The following is a 15,198-nucleotide window of genomic DNA, read 5'->3' on the forward strand; positions in this document are numbered from 1 at the left end:
AAGTGTGAGAGAGGCCCCAAAGCATCTTGCTTCCTGCTCTCTGGGAAGCTAAAACAACTGGCTCTGCACAGTGCTCTCAAAGCCAACCGGGAACGTCACATACAAAGGCCTGTGAAACGCAGCTTCTTGACAGGCCTTATCTGGCTGAGGTAGAACTTGTGCTCTGGGTGTGCTACTTTGGCCTAGAGCTGCCAGGCACAAAGGCTGCTTTGTTTCCAAAGGGGGAGAGAGGCCCCAAATCATGTTGCTTCCAGCTGTTTTTGAAGCTAAGAAACAACTCGCTCTGCCAGGTACTCTTACAGCCTTCCGGGAACACCTCTTACGAAGGCCTGTGAAAAGCAGTTTCTTGGCAGGCCTGATCTGGCTGAGGTAGAACTTCTGCTCTGGGTGTGCTCCATTGCCCTAGAGCTGAAAGGCCCAAAGGGATGCCTTGTTTGCAAAGGGGCAGAGAGGCCCCAAAGCATCTTGCTTCCAGCTCATTGGGAAGCTAAGAAACAACTGTCTCTGCCCAGTGCTCTGACAGAGTACCGGGAACATCTCTTACCAAAGCCTTTGAAACGCAGTTTCTTGGCAGGCCTTATCTGGCTGAGGTAGAACTTCTGCTCTGGGTGTGCTCCATTGGCCTAGAGCTGAAAGGCCCAAAGGTCGGCCTTGTTGGCAAAGGGGCAGGGAGCCCCCAAAGCATCTTGCTTCCAGCTCTTCGGGAAGCTAAGAAACAACTGGCTCTGCCCAGTGCTCTTACAGCCTGAGAGAAAGTCTCTTACCAAGGCCTGTGAAACGCACTTTGTTGGTGGCCTGATCTAGCTGAAGTAGAACTTCTGCTCTGGGTGTGCTCCATTGGCCTAGAGCTGCCTGGCCCAAAGGGCCGCCTTGTTTGCAAAGGGGCAGAGAGGCCCCAAAGCATCTTGCTTCCAGCTCTTCGGGAAGCTAAGAAACATCTGGCGTTGCCCAGTGCTCTTACAGCCTACCGGGAACATCTCTTACCAAGGCCTGTGAAACGCAGTTTGTTGGTGGCCTGAACTGGCCGAAGTAGAACTTCTGCTCTGGGTGTGCTCCACTGGCCTGGAGCTACCTGCCCCAAAGGGCTGCCTTGATTCCAAAGTGAGAGAGTGGCCCCAAAGCATCTTGCTTCCAGCTCTTCGGGGAGCTAAGAAACATCTGGCGTTGCCCAGTGCTCTTACAGCCTACCGGGAACATCTCTTACCAAGGCCTGTGAAACGCCGTTTCCTGGCAGGCCTGATTTGGCTGAAGTAGAACTTCTGCTCTGGGTGTGCTCCATTGCCCTAGAGCTGCCAGGCCCAAGGTGCTGCCTTGTTTCCAAAGGGGCAGAGAGGCCCCAAAGCATCTTGCTTCCAGCTCTCTGGGAAGCTAAGAACCAACTCGCTCTGCCCCGTGCTCTTACAGCCTACCGGGAACATGTCTTTGAAAGGCCTGTGAAACGCAGTTTCTTGGCAGGCCTCATCTGGCTGAAGTAGAACTCCGGCTCTGGGTGTGCTCCATTGCCCTAGAGCTGCCAGGCCCCAAGTGCTGCCCTGTTTCCAAGGGGCAGAGAGGCCCAAAGCATCTTGCTTCCCGGTCTTTGCGAAGCTAAGAAACAACTGGCTCTGCCCAGTGCTCTTACACCCACCGGGAACATCTCTTACCAAGGCCTGTCAAACGCTGTTTCTTTGCAGGCCTGATCAGGCTGAAGTAGAACTCCTGCTCTGCGTGTGCTCCATTGGCCTAGAGCTTCCCGACCCAAAAGGCTGCCTTGTTCCCAAACGGGCAGAGGGGTCCCAAGCGTCTTGCTTCCAGCTTTTCAGGAAGGTAAGAAACAACTGGCTCTGCCCAGTGCTCTTACAGCCTACCGGGAACATCTCTTACCAAGGCCTGTGAAACGCAGTTTCCTGGCAGGCCTGATCTGGCTGAAGTAGAACTTCTGCTCTGGGTGTGCTCCATTGCCCTAGAGCTGCCAGGCCCAAAGGGCTGCCTTGTTTCCAAAGACGGAGAGTGGACCCAAAGCATCTTGCTCCCAGCTCTTCGGGAAGCTAAGAAACAGCTGGCTCTGCCCAGTGCTCTTACAGCCTAAGAGAACATCTCTTTGAAAGGCCTGTGAAACGCAGTTTCTTGGCAGGCCTGACCTGGCTGAAGTAGAACTTCTGTTGTGGTTGTGCTACATAGGCCTAGAGCTACCAGGACCTAAGGGCTGCCTTGTTTCCAAAGGGTGAGAGAGGCCCCAAAGAATCTTGCCTCCAGCACTTTGGGAAGCTAAAAAACAACTGGTTCTGCCCAGTGCTCTCACAGCCTACCGTGAACATCTCTTACCAAGGGCTGTGAAACGCAGTTTCTGGGCAGGACTGATCTGCCTGAAGTAGAACTTCTGCTGTGGGTGTGCTCCATTGGCCTAGAGCTGCCAGGCGCAAACGGCTGCCTTGTGTCCAAAGGGAGAGAGAGGCCCCAAAGCATCTTGCTTCCAGCTCTGTGGGAAGCTAAAGCAACTGGCTCTCCACAGTGCTCTCACAGCCTACCGGGAACATCTCTTACCAAGGCCTGTGAAACGCAGTTTCTTGGCAGGCCTGATCTGGCTGAAGTAGAACTCCTGCTCTGGGCGTGCTACTTTGGCCTAGAGCTGCCAGGCCCAAAGGGCCGCCTTGTTTCCAAAGGGGCTGAGAGTCCCCAAAGTATCTTGCTTCCAAATCTTTGGGAAGCTAAGAAACAACTGGCTCTGCACAGTGCTCTCACAGCCTACCGGCAACGTGACAGAGACAGGCCTGTGAGACGCAGTTTCTTGGAAGGCCTGATCTGGCTGAGGTAGAACTTCTGCTCTGGGTGTACTCCATTGGCCTAGGGCTGCCAGGCCCAAAGGGCTGCCTTTATTTCCAAAGTGTGAGAGAGGCCCCAAAGCATCTTGCTTCCTGCTCTCTGGGAAGCTAAAACAACTGGCTCTGCACAGTGCTCTCAAAGCCAACCGGGAACGTCACATACAAAGGCCTGTGAAACGCAGCTTCTTGACAGGCCTTATCTGGCTGAGGTAGAACTTGTGCTCTGGGTGTGCTACTTTGGCCTAGAGCTGCCAGGCACAAAGGCTGCTTTGTTTCCAAAGGGGGAGAGAGGCCCCAAATCATGTTGCTTCCAGCTGTTTTTGAAGCTAAGAAACAACTCGCTCTGCCAGGTACTCTTACAGCCTTCCGGGAACACCTCTTACGAAGGCCTGTGAAAAGCAGTTTCTTGGCAGGCCTGATCTGGCTGAGGTAGAACTTCTGCTCTGGGTGTGCTCCATTGCCCTAGAGCTGAAAGGCCCAAAGGGATGCCTTGTTTGCAAAGGGGCAGAGAGGCCCCAAAGCATCTTGCTTCCAGCTCATTGGGAAGCTAAGAAACAACTGTCTCTGCCCAGTGCTCTGACAGAGTACCGGGAACATCTCTTACCAAAGCCTTTGAAACGCAGTTTCTTGGCAGGCCTTATCTGGCTGAGGTAGAACTTCTGCTCTGGGTGTGCTCCATTGGCCTAGAGCTGAAAGGCCCAAAGGTCGGCCTTGTTGGCAAAGGGGCAGGGAGCCCCCAAAGCATCTTGCTTCCAGCTCTTCGGGAAGCTAAGAAACAACTGGCTCTGCCCAGTGCTCTTACAGCCTGAGAGAAAGTCTCTTACCAAGGCCTGTGAAACGCACTTTGTTGGTGGCCTGATCTAGCTGAAGTAGAACTTCTGCTCTGGGTGTGCTCCATTGGCCTAGAGCTGCCTGGCCCAAAGGGCCGCCTTGTTTGCAAAGGGGCAGAGAGGCCCCAAAGCATCTTGCTTCCAGCTCTTCGGGAAGCTAAGAAACATCTGGCGTTGCCCAGTGCTCTTACAGCCTACCGGGAACATCTCTTACCAAGGCCTGTGAAACGCAGTTTGTTGGTGGCCTGAACTGGCCGAAGTAGAACTTCTGCTCTGGGTGTGCTCCACTGGCCTGGAGCTACCTGCCCCAAAGGGCTGCCTTGATTCCAAAGTGAGAGAGTGGCCCCAAAGCATCTTGCTTCCAGCTCTTCGGGAAGCTAAGAAACATCTGGCGTTGCCCAGTGCTCTTACAGCCTACCGGGAACATCTCTTACCAAGGCCTGTGAAACGCCGTTTCCTGGCAGGCCTGATTTGGCTGAAGTAGAACTTCTGCTCTGGGTGTGCTCCATTGCCCTAGAGCTGCCAGGCCCAAGGTGCTGCCTTGTTTCCAAAGGGGCAGAGAGGCCCCAAAGCATCTTGCTTCCAGCTCTCTGGGAAGCTAAGAACCAACTCGCTCTGCCCCGTGCTCTTACAGCCTACCGGGAACATGTCTTTGAAAGGCCTGTGAAACGCAGTTTCTTGGCAGGCCTCATCTGGCTGAAGTAGAACTCCGGCTCTGGGTGTGCTCCATTGCCCTAGAGCTGCCAGGCCCCAAGTGCTGCCCTGTTTCCAAGGGGCAGAGAGGCCCAAAGCATCTTGCTTCCCGGTCTTTGCGAAGCTAAGAAACAACTGGCTCTGCCCAGTGCTCTTACACCTACCGGGAACATCTCTTACCAAGGCCTGTCAAACGCTGTTTCTTTGCAGGCCTGATCAGGCTGAAGTAGAACTCCTGCTCTGCGTGTGCTCCATTGGCCTAGAGCTTCCCGACCCAAAAGGCTGCCTTGTTCCCAAACGGGCAGAGGGGTCCCAAGCGTCTTGCTTCCAGCTTTTCAGGAAGGTAAGAAACAACTGGCTCTGCCCAGTGCTCTTACAGCCTACCGGGAACATCTCTTACCAAGGCCTGTGAAACGCAGTTTCCTGGCAGGCCTGATCTGGCTGAAGTAGAACTTCTGCTCTGGGTGTGCTCCATTGCCCTAGAGCTGCCAGGCCCAAAGGGCTGCCTTGTTTCCAAAGACGGAGAGTGGACCCAAAGCATCTTGCTCCCAGCTCTTCGGGAAGCTAAGAAACAGCTGGCTCTGCCCAGTGCTATTACAGCCTAAGAGAACATCTCTTTGAAAGGCCTGTGAAACGCAGTTTCTTGGCAGGCCTGAGCTGGCTGAAGTAGAACTTCTGTTGTGGTTGTGCTACATAGGCCTAGAGCTACCAGGACCTAAGGGCTGCCTTGTTTCCAAAGGGTGAGAGAGGCCCCAAAGAATCTTGCCTCCAGCACTTTGGGAAGCTAAAAAACAACTGGTTCTGCCCAGTGCTCTCACAGCCTACCGTGAACATCTCTTACCAAGGGCTGTGAAACGCAGTTTCTGGGCAGGACTGATCTGCCTGAAGTAGAACTTCTGCTGTGGGTGTGCTCCATTGGCCTAGAGCTGCCAGGCCCAAACGGCTGCCTTGTGTCCAAAGGGAGAGAGAGGCCCCAAAGCATCTTGCTTCCAGCTCTGTGGGAAGCTAAAGCAACTGGCTCTCCACAGTGCTCTCACAGCCTACCGGGAACATCTCTTACCAAGGCCTGTGAAACGCAGTTTCTTGGCAGGCCTGATCTGGCTGAAGTAGAACTCCTGCTCTGGGCGTGCTACTTTGGCCTAGAGCTGCCAGGCCCAAAGGGCCGCCTTGTTTGCAAAGGGGCTGAGAGTCCCCAAAGTATCTTGCTTCCAAATCTTTGGGAAGCTAAGAAACAACTGGCTCTGCACAGTGCTCTCACAGCCTACCGGCAACGTGACAGAGAAAGGCCTGTGAGACGCAGTTTCTTGGAAGGCCTGATCTGGCTGAGGTAGAACTTCTGCTCTGGGTGTACTCCATTGGCCTAGGGCTGCCAGGCCCAAAGGGCTGCCTTTATTTCCAAAGTGTGAGAGAGGCCCCAAAGCATCTTGCTTCCTGCTCTCTGGGAAGCTAAAACAACTGGCTCTGCACAGTGCTCTCAAAGCCAACCGGGAACGTCACATACAAAGGCCTGTGAAACGCAGCTTCTTGACAGGCCTTATCTGGCTGAGGTAGAACTTGTGCTCTGGGTGTGCTACTTTGGCCTAGAGCTGCCAGGCACAAAGGCTGCTTTGTTTCCAAAGGGGGAGAGAGGCCCCAAATCATGTTGCTTCCAGCTGTTTTTGAAGCTAAGAAACAACTCGCTCTGCCAGGTACTCTTACAGCCTTCCGGGAACACCTCTTACGAAGGCCTGTGAAAAGCAGTTTCTTGGCAGGCCTGATCTGGCTGAGGTAGAACTTCTGCTCTGGGTGTGCTCCATTGCCCTAGAGCTGAAAGGCCCAAAGGGATGCCTTGTTTGCAAAGGGGCAGAGAGGCCCCAAAGCATCTTGCTTCCAGCTCATTGGGAAGCTAAGAAACAACTGTCTCTGCCCAGTGCTCTGACAGAGTACCGGGAACATCTCTTACCAAAGCCTTTGAAACGCAGTTTCTTGGCAGGCCTTATCTGGCTGAGGTAGAACTTCTGCTCTGGGTGTGCTCCATTGGCCTAGAGCTGAAAGGCCCAAAGGTCGGCCTTGTTGGCAAAGGGGCAGGGAGCCCCCAAAGCATCTTGCTTCCAGCTCTTCGGGAAGCTAAGAAACAACTGGCTCTGCCCAGTGCTCTTACAGCCTGACAGAAAATCTCTTACCAAGGCCTGTGAAACGCACTTTGTTGGTGGCCTGATCTAGCTGAAGTAGAACTTCTGCTCTGGGTGTGCTCCATTGGCCTAGAGCTGCCTGGCCCAAAGGGCCGCCTTGTTTGCAAAGGGGCAGAGAGGCCCCAAAGCATCTTGCTTCCAGCTCTTCGGGAAGCTAAGAAACATCTGGCGTTGCCCAGTGCTCTTACAGCCTACCGGGAACATCTCTTACCAAGGCCTGTGAAACGCAGTTTGTTGGTGGCCTGAACTGGCCGAAGTAGAACTTCTGCTCTGGGTGTGCTCCACTGGCCTGGAGCTACCTGCCCCAAAGGGCTGCCTTGATTCCAAAGTGAGAGAGTGGCACCAAAGCATCTTGCTTCCAGCTCTTCGGGAAGCTAAGAAACATCTGGCGTTGCCCAGTGCTCTTACAGCCTACCGGGAACATCTCTTACCAAGGCCTGTGAAACGCCGTTTCCTGGCAGGCCTGATTTGGCTGAAGTAGAACTTCTGCTCTGGGTGTGCTCCATTGCCCTAGAGCTGCCAGGCCCAAGGTGCTGCCTTGTTTCCAAAGGGGCAGAGAGGCCCCAAAGCATCTTGCTTCCAGCTCTCTGGGAAGCTAAGAACCAACTCGCTCTGCCCCGTGCTCTTACAGCCTACCGGGAACATGTCTTTGAAAGGCCTGTGAAACGCAGTTTCTTGGCAGGCCTCATCTGGCTGAAGTAGAACTCCGGCTCTGGGTGTGCTCCATTGCCCTAGAGCTGCCAGGCCCCAAGTGCTGCCCTGTTTCCAAGGGGCAGAGAGGCCCAAAGCATCTTGCTTCCCGGTCTTTGCGAAGCTAAGAAACAACTGGCTCTGCCCAGTGCTCTTACACCTACCGGGAACATCTCTTACCAAGGCCTGTCAAACGCTGTTTCTTTGCAGGCCTGATCAGGCTGAAGTAGAACTCCTGCTCTGCGTGTGCTCCATTGGCCTAGAGCTTCCCGACCCAAAAGGCTGCCTTGTTCCCAAACGGGCAGAGGGGTCCCAAGCGTCTTGCTTCCAGCTTTTCAGGAAGGTAAGAAACAACTGGCTCTGCCCAGTGCTCTTACAGCCTACCGGGAACATCTCTTACCAAGGCCTGTGAAACGCAGTTTCCTGGCAGGCCTGATCTGGCTGAAGTAGAACTTCTGCTCTGGGTGTGCTCCATTGCCCTAGAGCTGCCAGGCCCAAAGGGCTGCCTTGTTTCCAAAGACGGAGAGTGGACCCAAAGCATCTTGCTCCCAGCTCTTCGGGAAGCTAAGAAACAGCTGGCTCTGCCCAGTGCTATTACAGCCTAAGAGAACATCTCTTTGAAAGGCCTGTGAAACGCAGTTTCTTGGCAGGCCTGAGCTGGCTGAAGTAGAACTTCTGTTGTGGTTGTGCTACATAGGCCTAGAGCTACCAGGACCTAAGGGCTGCCTTGTTTCCAAAGGGTGAGAGAGGCCCCAAAGAATCTTGCCTCCAGCACTTTGGGAAGCTAAAAAACAACTGGTTCTGCCCAGTGCTCTCACAGCCTACCGTGAACATCTCTTGCCAAGGGCTGTGAAACGCAGTTTCTGGGCAGGACTGATCTGCCTGAAGTAGAACTTCTGCTGTGGGTGTGCTCCATTGGCCTAGAGCTGCCAGGCCCAAACGGCTGCCTTGTGTCCAAAGGGAGAGAGAGGCCCCAAAGCATCTTGCTTCCAGCTCTGTGGGAAGCTAAAGCAACTGGCTCTCCACAGTGCTCTCACAGCCTACCGGGAACATCTCTTACCAAGGCCTGTGAAACGCAGTTTCTTGGCAGGCCTGATCTGGCTGAAGTAGAACTCCTGCTCTGGGCGTGCTACTTTGGCCTAGAGCTGCCAGGCCCAAAGGGCCGCCTTGTTTGCAAAGGGGCTGAGAGTCCCCAAAGTATCTTGCTTCCAAATCTTTGGGAAGCTAAGAAACAACTGGCTCTGCACAGTGCTCTCACAGCCTACCGGCAACGTGACAGAGAAAGGCCTGTGAGACGCAGTTTCTTGGAAGGCCTGATCTGGCTGAGGTAGAACTTCTGCTCTGGGTGTACTCCATTGGCCTAGGGCTGCCAGGCCCAAAGGGCTGCCTTTATTTCCAAAGTGTGAGAGAGGCCCCAAAGCATCTTGCTTCCTGCTCTCTGGGAAGCTAAAACAACTGGCTCTGCACAGTGCTCTCAAAGCCAACCGGGAACGTCACATACAAAGGCCTGTGAAACGCAGCTTCTTGACAGGCCTTATCTGGCTGAGGTAGAACTTGTGCTCTGGGTGTGCTACTTTGGCCTAGAGCTGCCAGGCACAAAGGCTGCTTTGTTTCCAAAGGGGGAGAGAGGCCCCAAATCATGTTGCTTCCAGCTGTTTTTGAAGCTAAGAAACAACTCGCTCTGCCAGGTACTCTTACAGCCTTCCGGGAACACCTCTTACGAAGGCCTGTGAAAAGCAGTTTCTTGGCAGGCCTGATCTGGCTGAGGTAGAACTTCTGCTCTGGGTGTGCTCCATTGCCCTAGAGCTGAAAGGCCCAAAGGGATGCCTTGTTTGCAAAGGGGCAGAGAGGCCCCAAAGCATCTTGCTTCCAGCTCATTGGGAAGCTAAGAAACAACTGTCTCTGCCCAGTGCTCTGACAGAGTACCGGGAACATCTCTTACCAAAGCCTTTGAAACGCAGTTTCTTGGCAGGCCTTATCTGGCTGAGGTAGAACTTCTGCTCTGGGTGTGCTCCATTGGCCTAGAGCTGAAAGGCCCAAAGGTCGGCCTTGTTGGCAAAGGGGCAGGGAGCCCCCAAAGCATCTTGCTTCCAGCTCTTCGGGAAGCTAAGAAACAACTGGCTCTGCCCAGTGCTCTTACAGCCTGAGAGAAAGTCTCTTACCAAGGCCTGTGAAACGCACTTTGTTGGTGGCCTGATCTAGCTGAAGTAGAACTTCTGCTCTGGGTGTGCTCCATTGGCCTAGAGCTGCCTGGCCCAAAGGGCCGCCTTGTTTGCAAAGGGGCAGAGAGGCCCCAAAGCATCTTGCTTCCAGCTCTTCGGGAAGCTAAGAAACATCTGGCGTTGCCCAGTGCTCTTACAGCCTACCGGGAACATCTCTTACCAAGGCCTGTGAAACGCAGTTTGTTGGTGGCCTGAACTGGCCGAAGTAGAACTTCTGCTCTGGGTGTGCTCCACTGGCCTGGAGCTACCTGCCCCAAAGGGCTGCCTTGATTCCAAAGTGAGAGAGTGGCACCAAAGCATCTTGCTTCCAGCTCTTCGGGAAGCTAAGAAACATCTGGCGTTGCCCAGTGCTCTTACAGCCTACCGGGAACATCTCTTACCAAGGCCTGTGAAACGCCGTTTCCTGGCAGGCCTGATTTGGCTGAAGTAGAACTTCTGCTCTGGGTGTGCTCCATTGCCCTAGAGCTGCCAGGCCCAAGGTGCTGCCTTGTTTCCAAAGGGGCAGAGAGGCCCCAAAGCATCTTGCTTCCAGCTCTCTGGGAAGCTAAGAACCAACTCGCTCTGCCCCGTGCTCTTACAGCCTACCGGGAACATGTCTTTGAAAGGCCTGTGAAACGCAGTTTCTTGGCAGGCCTCATCTGGCTGAAGTAGAACTCCGGCTCTGGGTGTGCTCCATTGCCCTAGAGCTGCCAGGCCCCAAGTGCTGCCCTGTTTCCAAGGGGCAGAGAGGCCCAAAGCATCTTGCTTCCCGGTCTTTGCGAAGCTAAGAAACAACTGGCTCTGCCCAGTGCTCTTACACCTACCGGGAACATCTCTTACCAAGGCCTGTCAAACGCTGTTTCTTTGCAGGCCTGATCAGGCTGAAGTAGAACTCCTGCTCTGCGTGTGCTCCATTGGCCTAGAGCTTCCCGACCCAAAAGGCTGCCTTGTTCCCAAACGGGCAGAGGGGTCCCAAGCGTCTTGCTTCCAGCTTTTCAGGAAGGTAAGAAACAACTGGCTCTGCCCAGTGCTCTTACAGCCTACCGGGAACATCTCTTACCAAGGCCTGTGAAACGCAGTTTCTTGGCAGGCCTGATCTGGCTGAAGTAGAACTCCTGCTCTGGGCGTGCTACTTTGGCCTAGAGCTGCCAGGCCCAAAGGGCCGCCTTGTTTCCAAAGGGGCTGAGAGTCCCCAAAGTATCTTGCTTCCAAATCTTTGGGAAGCTAAGAAACAACTGGCTCTGCACAGTGCTCTCACAGCCTACCGGCAACGTGACAGAGACAGGCCTGTGAGACGCAGTTTCTTGGAAGGCCTGATCTGGCTGAGGTAGAACTTCTGCTCTGGGTGTACTCCATTGGCCTAGGGCTGCCAGGCCCAAAGGGCTGCCTTTATTTCCAAAGTGTGAGAGAGGCCCCAAAGCATCTTGCTTCCTGCTCTCTGGGAAGCTAAAACAACTGGCTCTGCACAGTGCTCTCAAAGCCAACCGGGAACGTCACATACAAAGGCCTGTGAAACGCAGCTTCTTGACAGGCCTTATCTGGCTGAGGTAGAACTTGTGCTCTGGGTGTGCTACTTTGGCCTAGAGCTGCCAGGCACAAAGGCTGCTTTGTTTCCAAAGGGGGAGAGAGGCCCCAAATCATGTTGCTTCCAGCTGTTTTTGAAGCTAAGAAACAACTCGCTCTGCCAGGTACTCTTACAGCCTTCCGGGAACACCTCTTACGAAGGCCTGTGAAAAGCAGTTTCTTGGCAGGCCTGATCTGGCTGAGGTAGAACTTCTGCTCTGGGTGTGCTCCATTGCCCTAGAGCTGAAAGGCCCAAAGGGATGCCTTGTTTGCAAAGGGGCAGAGAGGCCCCAAAGCATCTTGCTTCCAGCTCATTGGGAAGCTAAGAAACAACTGTCTCTGCCCAGTGCTCTGACAGAGTACCGGGAACATCTCTTACCAAAGCCTTTGAAACGCAGTTTCTTGGCAGGCCTTATCTGGCTGAGGTAGAACTTCTGCTCTGGGTGTGCTCCATTGGCCTAGAGCTGAAAGGCCCAAAGGTCGGCCTTGTTGGCAAAGGGGCAGGGAGCCCCCAAAGCATCTTGCTTCCAGCTCTTCGGGAAGCTAAGAAACAACTGGCTCTGCCCAGTGCTCTTACAGCCTGAGAGAAAGTCTCTTACCAAGGCCTGTGAAACGCACTTTGTTGGTGGCCTGATCTAGCTGAAGTAGAACTTCTGCTCTGGGTGTGCTCCATTGGCCTAGAGCTGCCTGGCCCAAAGGGCCGCCTTGTTTGCAAAGGGGCAGAGAGGCCCCAAAGCATCTTGCTTCCAGCTCTTCGGGAAGCTAAGAAACATCTGGCGTTGCCCAGTGCTCTTACAGCCTACCGGGAACATCTCTTACCAAGGCCTGTGAAACGCAGTTTGTTGGTGGCCTGAACTGGCCGAAGTAGAACTTCTGCTCTGGGTGTGCTCCACTGGCCTGGAGCTACCTGCCCCAAAGGGCTGCCTTGATTCCAAATTGAGAGAGTGGCACCAAAGCATCTTGCTTCCAGCTCTTCGGGGAGCTAAGAAACATCTGGCGTTGCCCAGTGCTCTTACAGCCTACCGGGAACATCTCTTACCAAGGCCTGTGAAACGCCGTTTCCTGGCAGGCCTGATTTGGCTGAAGTAGAACTTCTGCTCTGGGTGTGCTCCATTGCCCTAGAGCTGCCAGGCCCAAGGTGCTGCCTTGTTTCCAAAGGGGCAGAGAGGCCCCAAAGCATCTTGCTTCCAGCTCTCTGGGAAGCTAAGAACCAACTCGCTCTGCCCCGTGCTCTTACAGCCTACCGGGAACATGTCTTTGAAAGGCCTGTGAAACGCAGTTTCTTGGCAGGCCTCATCTGGCTGAAGTAGAACTCCGGCTCTGGGTGTGCTCCATTGCCCTAGAGCTGCCAGGCCCCAAGTGCTGCCCTGTTTCCAAGGGGCAGAGAGGCCCAAAGCATCTTGCTTCCCGGTCTTTGCGAAGCTAAGAAACAACTGGCTCTGCCCAGTGCTCTTACACCTACCGGGAACATCTCTTACCAAGGCCTGTCAAACGCTGTTTCTTTGCAGGCCTGATCAGGCTGAAGTAGAACTCCTGCTCTGCGTGTGCTCCATTGGCCTAGAGCTTCCCGACCCAAAAGGCTGCCTTGTTCCCAAACGGGCAGAGGGGTCCCAAGCGTCTTGCTTCCAGCTTTTCAGGAAGGTAAGAAACAACTGGCTCTGCCCAGTGCTCTTACAGCCTACCGGGAACATCTCTTACCAAGGCCTGTGAAACGCAGTTTCCTGGCAGGCCTGATCTGGCTGAAGTAGAACTTCTGCTCTGGGTGTGCTCCATTGCCCTAGAGCTGCCAGGCCCAAAGGGCTGCCTTGTTTCCAAAGACGGAGAGTGGACCCAAAGCATCTTGCTCCCAGCTCTTCGGGAAGCTAAGAAACAGCTGGCTCTGCCCAGTGCTATTACAGCCTAAGAGAACATCTCTTTGAAAGGCCTGTGAAACGCAGTTTCTTGGCAGGCCTGACCTGGCTGAAGTAGAACTTCTGTTGTGGTTGTGCTACATAGGCCTAGAGCTACCAGGACCTAAGGGCTGCCTTGTTTCCAAAGGGTGAGAGAGGCCCCAAAGAATCTTGCCTCCAGCACTTTGGGAAGCTAAAAAACAACTGGTTCTGCCCAGTGCTCTCACAGCCTACCGTGAACATCTCTTACCAAGGGCTGTGAAACGCAGTTTCTGGGCAGGACTGATCTGCCTGAAGTAGAACTTCTGCTGTGGGTGTGCTCCATTGGCCTAGAGCTGCCAGGCCCAAACGGCTGCCTTGTGTCCAAAGGGAGAGAGAGGCCCCAAAGCATCTTGCTTCCAGCTCTGTGGGAAGCTAAAGCAACTGGCTCTCCACAGTGCTCTCACAGCCTACCGGGAACATCTCTTACCAAGGCCTGTGAAACGCAGTTTCTTGGCAGGCCTGATCTGGCTGAAGTAGAACTCCTGCTCTGGGCGTGCTACTTTGGCCTAGAGCTGCCAGGCCCAAAGGGCCGCCTTGTTTCCAAAGGGGCTGAGAGTCCCCAAAGTATCTTGCTTCCAAATCTTTGGGAAGCTAAGAAACAACTGGCTCTGCACAGTGCTCTCACAGCCTACCGGCAACGTGACAGAGACAGGCCTGTGAGACGCAGTTTCTTGGAAGGCCTGATCTGGCTGAGGTAGAACTTCTGCTCTGGGTGTACTCCATTGGCCTAGGGCTGCCAGGCCCAAAGGGCTGCCTTTATTTCCAAAGTGTGAGAGAGGCCCCAAAGCATCTTGCTTCCTGCTCTCTGGGAAGCTAAAACAACTGGCTCTGCACAGTGCTCTCAAAGCCAACCGGGAACGTCACATACAAAGGCCTGTGAAACGCAGCTTCTTGACAGGCCTTATCTGGCTGAGGTAGAACTTGTGCTCTGGGTGTGCTACTTTGGCCTAGAGCTGCCAGGCACAAAGGCTGCTTTGTTTCCAAAGGGGGAGAGAGGCCCCAAATCATGTTGCTTCCAGCTGTTTTTGAAGCTAAGAAACAACTCGCTCTGCCAGGTACTCTTACAGCCTTCCGGGAACACCTCTTACGAAGGCCTGTGAAAAGCAGTTTCTTGGCAGGCCTGATCTGGCTGAGGTAGAACTTCTGCTCTGGGTGTGCTCCATTGCCCTAGAGCTGAAAGGCCCAAAGGGATGCCTTGTTTGCAAAGGGGCAGAGAGGCCCCAAAGCATCTTGCTTCCAGCTCATTGGGAAGCTAAGAAACAACTGTCTCTGCCCAGTGCTCTGACAGAGTACCGGGAACATCTCTTACCAAAGCCTTTGAAACGCAGTTTCTTGGCAGGCCTTATCTGGCTGAGGTAGAACTTCTGCTCTGGGTGTGCTCCATTGGCCTAGAGCTGAAAGGCCCAAAGGTCGGCCTTGTTGGCAAAGGGGCAGGGAGCCCCCAAAGCATCTTGCTTCCAGCTCTTCGGGAAGCTAAGAAACAACTGGCTCTGCCCAGTGCTCTTACAGCCTGAGAGAAAGTCTCTTACCAAGGCCTGTGAAACGCACTTTGTTGGTGGCCTGATCTAGCTGAAGTAGAACTTCTGCTCTGGGTGTGCTCCATTGGCCTAGAGCTGCCTGGCCCAAAGGGCCGCCTTGTTTGCAAAGGGGCAGAGAGGCCCCAAAGCATCTTGCTTCCAGCTCTTCGGGAAGCTAAGAAACATCTGGCGTTGCCCAGTGCTCTTACAGCCTACCGGGAACATCTCTTACCAAGGCCTGTGAAACGCAGTTTGTTGGTGGCCTGAACTGGCCGAAGTAGAACTTCTGCTCTGGGTGTGCTCCACTGGCCTGGAGCTACCTGCCCCAAAGGGCTGCCTTGATTCCAAAGTGAGAGAGTGGCACCAAAGCATCTTGCTTCCAGCTCTTCGGGAAGCTAAGAAACATCTGGCGTTGCCCAGTGCTCTTACAGCCTACCGGGAACATCTCTTACCAAGGCCTGTGAAACGCCGTTTCCTGGCAGGCCTGATTTGGCTGAAGTAGAACTTCTGCTCTGGGTGTGCTCCATTGCCCTAGAGCTGCCAGGCCCAAGGTGCTGCCTTGTTTCCAAAGGGGCAGAGAGGCCCCAAAGCATCTTGCTTCCAGCTCTCTGGGAAGCTAAGAACCAACTCGCTCTGCCCCGTGCTCTTACAGCCTACCGGGAACATGTCTTTGAAAGGCCTGTGAAACGCAGTTTCTTGGCAGGCCTCATCTGGCTGAAGTAGAACTCCGGCTCTGGGTGTGCTCCATTGCCCTAGAGCTGCCAGGCCCCAAGTGCTGCCCTGTTTCCAAGGGGCAGAGAG

This window comes from Equus asinus, unplaced genomic scaffold, assembly GCF_041296235.1.
Source record: "Equus asinus isolate D_3611 breed Donkey unplaced genomic scaffold, EquAss-T2T_v2 contig_816, whole genome shotgun sequence".
Classification (NCBI taxonomy): Eukaryota; Metazoa; Chordata; class Mammalia; order Perissodactyla; family Equidae; genus Equus; species Equus asinus.